The sequence below is a fragment of the Cricetulus griseus genome, assembly GCF_003668045.3.
Source record: "Cricetulus griseus strain 17A/GY chromosome 1 unlocalized genomic scaffold, alternate assembly CriGri-PICRH-1.0 chr1_1, whole genome shotgun sequence".
In the NCBI taxonomy this organism is placed as follows: Eukaryota; Metazoa; Chordata; class Mammalia; order Rodentia; family Cricetidae; genus Cricetulus; species Cricetulus griseus.
In genome coordinates, this window is record NW_023276807.1 from 40,378,829 (window position 1) to 40,387,985 (window position 9,157).

The 9,157-nt window shown below is 43.5% G+C and overlaps 1 pseudogene; it reads right to left on the minus strand.

Annotated features, from left to right (window-relative positions):
- Positions 1-6,253: 6,253 nt before the first annotated feature.
- Positions 6,254-6,918, minus strand: LOC100750907 (annotated as a pseudogene).
- Between the last annotated feature and the right edge of the window lie 2,239 nt (positions 6,919-9,157).

Genomic DNA, 9,157 nt, shown 5'->3' on the forward strand with positions numbered 1-9,157 from the left:
ATCATGTAAAAAGCCAGGTTTGATATATAGAAAAGTAAGGACAGGAGGATCCCTGGGGCTTGCTGGCTAGCCAGTCTAGCCAATTGGTGAGCTCCAGATTCACCAAGAGACCCTCAAATTATAAGGTGGAGAACAATTGAGGAAGATGCTGGCTCCATCCCCATTTCCTGGCATTCAGGCAGATACCTGGGCAGTTCAAAGGGTCCTGTGGTGCATGGCCACATCATGGCAATGTCACTTATTACGGGGCTGTCTAAGTACTCAGAGTGCTCATGCAAGTTTCCCCTTTTAAGCATGCACCTTCATCTTCCTTCTCTTTCTCTCCGCTCTCTCCCTTCAGTTCCCCCCTCTCTCTCTCCTCTGCTTCTTTCTTTCTCTCTGCTCCCAGTTGGCCAACACCCCCCCTTCTTCCCTTTCCCTTCAATAAACTCCATGTGGGTTTGTTGACTCCTGGTTCATGTTTCATTGCCTGTTGCTGCAGCAAAAGAACAACAGAAGATACCTGATATCAACATGTAACCTCAAAATGCAACACACACACACACACACACACACACACACACACACACACACACCACAAGTTCATGTCAGGAAAAGAAAAACAAAGTCTTCCATCATGTAATCCTTCCTATCACTGGAGTAACCTGTGCTCTTGGACCATGGTCACTCACATTTGACTCAGGATCAGCTGCTTTTTATTTCAAAGCACAGTAAGTATTTTACAAACTCCTGCTCCATTCAGTGCTGGGCTCACACATGATAGGCAAGCACCCTACCAACTGAGCTGTTATGCAGGGCCAGCCTCATATTTCACACACTTTGAGGTTCTATATTTAGATGCATAATGTTTATAATTACAATCTTCTGGGTTTTTTTCACTTTTAACCTATTTACACCTTCACATTTGAAGTGCTTTGCTTATGGTGCATATTCTTGAGACTTTCATTTTTCTAATTATGGTGATGGTGGTGGTGTGTATTTGTGTGTATGCGTGTGTATTTGTATATGCTTGTGTGCTTGGGAGCATGCACACATGCATTGTGCTAGGGAGGGACCCGAACATACCATGGCACACACATGGAAGTCAGAGAACAACTTTGCAATGTCCATTCTCCTTCCCCTTTTAAGTGGGTTCTGGCTATGGAACTCTGTCAGACTTGCATGGCAAACCTGTGGACCATAACCCAGCCCCAATTTATATTTGATTTAACTCTTTTGCTCACTCTTTGGTGGCTTACTTTCATGTTCTAATGTATCCATAATATTTGTGTAATATTTTTGGATTTTATTAAAAATTGAAAAACCTAGAAAAACTATTTTGAGAAAGTTGCATGTGATCTCCCTCTAGTGGCCACAACAGATAATGCAATGAATTATTTGACAATTGTGTTAATTTCTTAATATTTGATGTTTACTGCAGCTGTGTACAAGGCACCCTGGACATCCAGAAAGACAGTATTGCATTAAGTGACTAATAATAATTGTAGAGTTACTATATTTTTGAGTAATCAGAAAGAGTGGTTTGCATAAGACAGCCACGGTGAATAGTACAAGTCATTGCTTCAAGGACATCCTTTCCAGGACACATAGAAAGCACAAGATGGAGCTAAGCATGGTGGCATATACCTTTAATTTCAGCACATAGGAGGCAGAGGCAGGTGGATCTTTGTGAGTTCAAGGCCACCCTGGTCTACATAGTGAGTTCTAGAACAGCCAGAGGTACACAGTGAGACCCTGTCTCAAAATAACAACAGAAAGAAAGCATGAGACGGTAGAAATGAAGATGTGTCATCATGTTCTCCATAACATCCTTTGAATAATTTCAAAATAAAGACAATGGACCCCAGACTGATAGCTGGGAAACCAGCAATGGTCTGTACCAGGCCCCCTGAATGAGGATGTCAGTTTGGAAGTCTATGGGGCCTCTGGTAATGGATCAATATTTATCTCTAGTACACAAATGGACTTTGAGAGCCCACTCCATATAGAGGGATACTTTCTCAGCCTAGACACACACACGGGGGGGGGGGGGCTAGACCCTGCCCAAATGACATGACAGATTTTGTAGATCCCCATGGAAGACCCCATCCTCCCTGGGGAGCAGAAAGAGGATGGGATGGGGGTGAGGGAGGCAAGGGAGGGTGGGAGGGAGAGGGAACTGGGATTGACATGTAAAAGAAGCTTGTTTCTAATTTAAAATTTGTCTAAGTACAATTATAAAAATAAAAATAAAAAATAAAAAACACACCATGCTAGTCCTTCAAAAAAAAAAAAGTCAAAATGATCAGTGGTCATGGGAAGTAGAAATGATTCCAATTTTTACAGAGAACACACAGAATGGTGAGTCAAGAGGGAAAAGATCAACCAAACCAAGGGAAAGCTTGTTCTGATCCCCTAGTTCAATGGGAAAGAACTATAAGACAAACATTCATGGCTACCAATAAAAAAGGATAACAACTTAATGACAAAATATTAAGTCCACCCCCAAAATATAACAGCTCACATCTCACATGGCTTCAGATCTAAACAAATCCTTAGAATGTGTAAGGAGAGGGCTGGACAGACAGACAGCTCAGTGATTCAGAGCAGCCACTTGCTGCTCAGGACCTGGGTTTGGTTCCCAGCACCCACATGGTGGCTCACAACCATCTGTAACTCCAGTTCCAGGGGATCCAGGACCCCTTCTGATGTCTGAGGGCACTAGGCATGTACATAGTGCACATACATGCATGCAAACACTCATACACATAAAATAAAAATAAGTACTCCTTTGTTTAGAGGTAAGAAAAATGTGAAAGACAACCAAAGAGAAATTGATTAAAATATCTATGACAACACATGGTGGTCACAGAATATAGAAAAATCCTATTTCTGCTAATTTAATCACTCCTACTCTTTGTAATGAAATTCTGTATGCATGAAAATTACGGTGGGCTCCAGCCGCTTCATTAGTACCAAGATTTTTTTTTCCCCACTGAGACAGTGTCTCGTTCATGCCAGGCTGGCCTGGACCTTGGTCTGTAGTTGAGAATGACCTTGAACTCCTGATCTGCTTGCCATTGCCTCTGGATTGTTGAGATTACAGAAGTGCTCCACTATGCCAGTAAAACTGACTACGATTTACCTCAGGTAGATACATTTGAGAACCACTAGACTAGAAGTTGAAGTAGAGTATTCTCCTATGCATTTGATATTCAGTTACCACAGGAATAAATATTGGATCTCAAACTCAGCTGTGAAAGACAACTTAATTTCAATTGGAGATCTCATTCTGCTATTTTGCCTTGCACTTTTTTCTCGATTTCCAGTGGATGACATCTACATTTCAGGGATTTCTATCGTGCTGACACTAGGAGAGAGAGTACCATGTGATCTGGATCTTCATCTATCCGTGCAGCCAGGTCCTCATGTCTTTAGTCACTGCTCTACCAAGGTCACTTCTAACACTTCCCTCACTTCTGGGCATGAGGCTCTTCTGGCCAACTGGTGTGTGTCCTTGGATACAAGTGTTACACTACTGCTTGTACAAATATGCTGGGGCAGGTGAAACTTAATGGGGCCATCCAGGGCCCAGTACACCAGCAGACTACACCGCAGGTGCCCAGAATTTGCTCCTCTGAGCTGCATCTAATCTGACACTACAACACCAGGGAGTCATTTCTCCCCTGGTGCCTTGGGACCCCCATCACATCTTCTTTTCTCTCCTTCTATCCAGGTCTGGAAACCCTTTATGTAATTTTCGGGTGGACAGGTAGACAGGAAGCTTTGGCTTCCTTTTGATATCCTATGATATGTTTATTATTTATACATGGATATTTTCTCTCTTAAAAAACATGACAATATGCCGGGCGTTGGTGGCACACGCCTTTAATCCCAGCACTCGGGAGGCAGAGGCTGGTGGATCTCTGTGAGTTCAAGGCCAGCCTGGTCTCCAGGGCAAGTGCCAGGATAGGCTCCAAAGCTACACAGAGAAACCCTGTCTCGAAAAACCAAAAAAAAAAAAAAAAAAAAAAAAAAAAAAAAAAGCCAATAATAGACTACAGTCTTTGATTTCTGAGTGGGGTTTTTTCTTGGGGGGGTTGAGACAGTGTTTTTCTGTGACTTTGGAAACTGTCCTTGAAGGAACTAGCTCTTGTACACCAAGTTGGTCTCCAACACACAGAGATCTGCCTGCCCCTGTCTCCCAAGAGCTGGGTGAGTGGTTTTTTTGTTTTATTTTTCTTTTTTTCCGCTTCAGTGATACAATGTGTCTTGTTGGTTGTATGAACAATCTCTCCCAGAGCAAAGAAACCATGTGAAGATACTAAGAACCTTCACAAATGAGAGCAAATTGTTGTTCTTTGGTTAAAATACTGATCTCTGATATCATGTGTTGAGCATTTGTTTATAATAACAGGAATAGAATGTTTTGTATGAAACCATAAACAATGGGGGAGCCAATTCAAAATGTACTTGGAATATCAGTCCCATCAGCTCTAAACAGCTTCACTCACAAGTGTCAGCAAAGCCAGAGGCTGTTTGCAGGAAAGGTGTTAGCCATACTTTCTAAATAAACTTGTCTTGGGTAGAATAAAGAGCCATCCTGAGATCCAACAGAAAAGCAAGCTGTAAATCCCTCTTGAGGAAGTACACAGTAGGCTTGTATTGGGGTGGAATGACATTTGGGGCCGGATGGCATCCAAGTATCCTTGTCTCAAGTAATCCATGATTAGTCTGACTCTGTTTCTACAGAAAGCAGAAAGGCTTCTGAGAGCAGTTTCCTTCATGAGCTTTTCTATATTTTAGAAGTTTCCCTGCCTCTCTGTCACCCCAGTAAATAATTCCACTCCAAATTCTCCTAACAGATCTTTCTTCCCCTCCTCCACACATTTCATAAGACATTGAAATTAGAACTTGTGGGAGCTGGAGAGATGGCTTAGCAGTTCTGAATGTGTACTGCTCTTCCAGAATGTCAGGGAGCTCACAACCACCTATAACTCCAGCTCCAGGGGATCTGACACCTTCTTCTGGCCCCCGAGGGCACCTGTACTTGCATTTGCTCTGCTGGCCTCCATTCCACACACACACACACACACACACACACACACAGAGAGAGAGAGAGAGAGAGAGAGAGAGAGAGAGAGAGAGAGAGAGAGATACACACACAATTTAAAACTAAAAGCATAAATATTTAGGGAAGCCCAGAGATGGCTCAGTGGTGAGGAGAGGTGGCTGCTCACTCAGATGTCCTGAGTTTGATTTCCAGCACCCACAGTAGGTGGGTCACAACCTCCGGGAACTCTATCTCCAGTGGACCTGGTATCCTCTTTTGGTCTTCAAACACACACACACACACACACACACACACACACACACACACACAGATGGAGAGAGAGAGAGAGGGAGAGAGAGAGAGAATATACACACAGTGATACATAATAAAAATAAAAGAAATAAAAAACACAAGTTGTCACTGTAGCACATTAAAGGCCATTCCTCCCAGAGCATACCCAAAGTCTCTATTTGGACTCCTTTCACACTACACTGGCACAGTGTTGCCGGCAGTACTGGTCTCTACATCCCTGCTATGGGCTCCTCTCCCAGGCAGTGACAGCCTTCTGATTCTGTACCATCAGTGTCCTACAAAGTGTTTGGGAACTAGAAGCAACAGTCAATAGGAAGATGAAAAGGAAAAGGTGGGTGAATGGAACGGGAACTGATTTTTGCCATTTCAGCTCTGATGGAGAAGAGTATGAGAAAACTGAATACACAAGGGGATCGACCACTATAGAGTGAAAAGTTTCTAGAATTACTGGGGTTTAATGATAGTAAAAAATAATAATAGTAATAATAATAAAAAATAGCCGGGCGTTGGTGGCGCATGCCTTTAATCCCAGCACTCGGGAGGCAGAGGCAGGTGGATCAGTGTGAGTTCGAGACTAGCCTGGTCTACAAGCGCTAGTTCCAGGACAGCCTCCAAAGCCACAGGGAAACCCTGTCTCGGAAAACCAAAAAACCAAAAAAACAACAACAAAAAAATAAGATGGGGGCTGGTGATATGACTCAGCTGTTAAAAGTAGTTACTGCTCTTCCAGAGGACCTGAGTTCAAATTCCAGCACCTAGCTTACAACTGCCTGTAACTCTAGTTGCCGCGCACACATGGTGCATACAAACTCACACAACCAAACACATATACACATAAATAAAAATAAACATTAAAAAGATGTGTATTATAGTTTCAACTGAAGCTTTTTTTTTTTTTAAGAGGGCAACAAAGGCTTGTTTTATTTTAATGACTGATCCACCTGAGGCCACAGGCAGCCCACTATGTACAGACATGAGGGAAGCTTTATTTCTTGGTCTCTTCCTCCTTGGACAGAGTCTTGATGATCTCCTCCTTCTTGGCCTGGAGGCGCTCCTTGCGGTGCTTTCGTGCTTCCTTGATCTTAGACCTGCGAGCCTCAGCCTGGTCAGCCAGGAGCTTCTTGCGGGCCTTGTCTGCCTTCTGCTTGTGGATGTGCTCCATGAGAATCCGCTTATTTTTGAAGACATTCCCTTTGGCCTTCAGGTACAAGCTATGGTACTTGTGGCGGTCAATCTTCTTGGATTCCCGGTATCTCCTGAGAAGTCGACACAGGATCCGCATCCTTCGCATCCAGGTCACCTTCTCGGGCATTCTTTCATTGGCGGTACTCTTCCGTTTCCCTATGCCCATATGCTTGCCTTTCCGTCGAGCCAAAGTGTTTTTCCGGCATCGGCCCCGGAATGAACAGTCAAGGGCTTCCGGATGATCAGCCCATTTTTGATCAGCTTCCTTATCTGCTGACAGGAGTTGGCATTGGCTATTTCATTGTCTCATTGGGGTCCAACCAGACCTTCTTTTTACCACAATGGAGGACGCTAGAGGCAAGCCTCTTCTGTAGCCTGAACATACTCATGGCTGCAGACACAGCCTCAACTGAAGCATTTTGATGTGGTTTCTAAGCTATGTGCTTCGTGTGGGTGCCCTTAAATAGGGACTGTACATATAGACAATTATAGAAAACTTGCATTATATGATGTATAAGTATCATGGAAAGATATTCATTTGTTTTGCCTAGAGCAGTGTGACCTGTGACCTATCTTTGGTCTGCATTCCGCAACTCACGCTTAGTCCTATACAATCAAAACAGATTTGGAGTGTTGAAAAAGTCTAGTCTGTAAAGTGCTTGCCTTGCAAACGTGGCCTGAGTTTGATTCCCAAACCCGTATTTAAAAAAATGACCCACTTTTAATCGCGGTGCTGGGGAATCAGAGACAGGTAGATCCCTTGGGCTCGCTTGCAAGCCAGCTTAGCCTGCTTGGATGTTTTAGCCACTGAGAGACCATGTGACAAAAGAGAAAACCATGGTCGATGCACCCGAGGAATGTCATCCAAGTGTGTCCTCCGTGCATACGCACGAATGCATAAATACATAATTAAATATTTTAATCTTCTTTGCTTTATGCTAAAATTGACCTTGTAGAACAGAGCATTCTGCTTCCTGGTGACTGGAGAGGCACAGCCGTTCCCCAGGCTTTGTGTGAGCACTGCCATCCATCCGCAAATTCGTAGGTGCTTTTCTTTATCCCGTGGACCTTCCCTGTTCTCAGTTTGGTAAAAGGGATTTAATTCTGTAAAATTATCAATTCCTCATTGTCTCTTCTCCAGATCACGCCGTCCAGCCCCGGCATGTGGTGAGCGTTAGAGAGCTCGGCTTCCTATTATCTAGATGCTTGCTCCATTCTGACGCTGGCAGAGGGCCATGAAGCACTGGAGCAGGCTGGGAGACACATGTTCTGCCTCGCTCCATTCTCTCCCTGCCCTGTGTAAGTGATACCCGAGTCTTGTGATCACAGGCTGCTAACGCTGCTGAGGGCATCTGAGGCCTCTCTTTCCTGAGAAAATCTACGGACAGGGAGGACACGGCTGGGTTTCCGTGGAAAGCTTCTTGTGTAGCATGCCAGCTCCAATCCTCCTCTGTAACAGGACGGTTGAGGACCAAGGAGAAACGTGCTATCTCAGAAAACAGCAAAAATTCTGATAAATGCAACCAAGATAGCATACTTTCTGAATTGATGTGTGAATGGGGCTTATTGCCAGTTTAAATGTCTGTTCATTTTTTTCTAGTACTTGGATACTTGATAGCAAAAAAAAGTCCAGACATTTTCCTTGGTAAGACTTTTTATCTTTTAAGTGTTTGTAGTTTTTTTCCCCCCAAAGAACAACAATGAAGGAAATAAATAATATTATAGAGATTTCACTAGTTTTAAGCCATTGCATAACTTAGTATATGACAAACCAGAATTAGTCTGATGACAAATAATAGAGTCAGGAAATATCTACTTAATAATTAATGTTGAAGGCTGCAGAGACGACTCAGCAGTTAAGAGCCTGGCTGCTCTTCCAGAGGACATAGGTTCCATTCCCAAGACCCATGTGCCCCTGGTAACCATCACCTATAACTCCAGTTCCAGGGAGATCTGATCCTCTTCTGCTTTCCTTGGGCATTGCATGCACGTGGTGTACAGAGATCCACTGACACACCTAAAAAATCAATAAATCTTGGAAAAAATTGATATTGGCATAAACAAGAATGATATGGAGAAAAGTGAAATTGGATCCATATATCCTTATCATAATGTTTTTGGCCTGGAATTTGCTATGTAGTACAGGCTGGCCTTTTGAACTTATAGAGCCATGCCTGCCTTTGCCTTCCATGTGCTGGAATGAAAGGTGTGCACTAAAAGAAGTTCTTTTTAGGTCAATGTTAGAGGAGGTTTTGTGAGAAACAAAACTACATGATATTACTGGCAGGCCTAATTTCTCAAGAATAATTTATCTTAGTATGTTTAGTTAGGATGTGTGTGTGTGTGGGGGGGGTGCGTGTGTGCATGCACACACACGCGCCCGTGAGCATGTGTCGTGGTGGTGGTGGGTCACAGGGCAACTTTAATGAGTCAGTTCTCTCCTTCCACCATATAGGGCCTGGGAATCAAACTCAGTTCATGAGGTTTGGCAGCAAGTGCCTTGATCTGCTGAGCCATCTAAGTGGCCCAAGAATTATTGTTGAATACATAGCAGGAACAACAAAACCTTTAAACATACTCAGTGTATCCATTCTATCTCGGGGGGTCATTTGAGAAGGAAACAAAGAA